This window comes from Plasmodium gallinaceum, assembly GCF_900005855.1.
Source record: "Plasmodium gallinaceum strain 8A genome assembly, contig: PGAL8A_v1_42, whole genome shotgun sequence".
Classification (NCBI taxonomy): Eukaryota; Apicomplexa; class Aconoidasida; order Haemosporida; family Plasmodiidae; genus Plasmodium; species Plasmodium gallinaceum.
This window is the reverse complement of record NW_021628349.1, coordinates 102,609-104,428: the sequence shown is the minus strand read 5'-3', so window position 1 is coordinate 104,428 and position 1,820 is coordinate 102,609.

The following is a 1,820-nucleotide window of genomic DNA, read 5'->3' as shown; positions in this document are numbered from 1 at the left end:
ATAATTTGTTTTTGCATTTCATCAAAATCTTTTTATAAATATGCATTTACTAAATTAATATAAAATAATAGCGATTCTTATATAAGTAAAAAAAAAAAAAAAAAAAAAGAGCAAATAAATAAAATAAAAATAGAAATAGTGTAATCATATATCCTTCTCTTTTTATTATTATTTACAACATTTTAGAAATTATTTGGAAAAAAGATTATGTGCTTTTTATTATATTAAAAATAAAAGTATATTTAATTAGATAAATTAGAATTATTAGATATAAATATAAAAATATTTTTTAAGTAATGTATGGAAGATCTTATGCTAGTATTATTTCATTCACATTTAAACCTTAGTAAAATTTGAGGAATTAAATTAAAAAATAAATAAATATATATATAAACAGATGAAATAAAAAAGGTATTTTTTATTATCTTTTTATAAGACAATTTATAGGCATTTACTTTGAATTTTTTTTTTTTCTTCTAAATTTAAAATAAATAAATATATATTAAATCATAAATGATATTTGTATTATATTATTTTACAATATTTTTAAATAAAAACTATTAAAATATTCATTATAGTTATTTCTATTGAATTTTTTATTATTAGTTTCTATATTTATTAAAAGATAAAAAGATTACTATTATTTAAATTGAAAATTTGAGATAAATTATAGTAAAATAGTTCTTAATTTTTGTTTTATAAAGACTTTTGTATAATTGTATAATTAGTTATTAATATAAACAAAAATATTATCGTTTTTTAATAAAATAATTAATTTATAACAGGAACTTATTTTTATATTTTAAGATGTGTATCTTAATTATATAAATCATATATATGTATATATATATGTGTATTCATAAATATAACAAATATATCAAAACTAATAAAATTTTATAAGTTTATTTTCTATATTAATAGATATTATTTCTAGAAAAATTAGTGTTTTTTTTATTATTTACTTTTGTATTTTGTCCTTATTTAAACAAAGATTCTTCTCTTTTTAAACATTTATCTTTTTTTTTATGATTTTATCGTATGTATATTTTTTTTAGTAGTTTTCATTTACTTTGTTCAAATGATACTAATAGATTAATTTATAAAAAAGCTATTTTTATATAAGATGGATATCTATTTAAAGCTTTTAAATAAAGAGAAATTAAAGATAAATGGTAGATTTAAGTTAAAACTAAAATTTTAAATAAGGCATTTTTACTTGTTATCTTTAATAATAAAGGGATAAATTGCTTTTAAAAAATAAAAAAATGAAATTTTTTTTTTCTTTTTTATATTCTTTTTAAACAAAAAAGTTGTCTAAATAACTTTATTAAGAAAAAGTTTTATTTGAATCATATTTTAACATGCATGCAAATGTTTAATCTTAACTCTCCACGATAATTGAGTAAACCTGATTCTTTTTAAAAAGAAAAAAAAAAAAATTATTTTCTCAAAAAGTTAATTTAATAAATTTCTTTAGATTTTTAATATAAATAAATTTATATTTTTAATCACTTTAGATATTTATTTTGAAAATAGATTCATTTAAAAGAAATTTTTTTTTTTTTTTTTTGGTCTTATTTAAAAAATACCACATGTATATCAATTTTGAAGGGAATTAAAAACAACAGTTTTTAACTAATTTTCTGATTAAAATATGAATACGTAATTTTCATTTTTTTTTTTTTTTGTGTAATTTTATGAAATAATAATAAAATATTAATTTTTATATATCATAACTTTTTTTGCTTATTTATTAATAAACGCTTTTTTAACTCACATAAAATCTTTTAGTTTTTGAAAAAAAATTTTTCATAAAAATT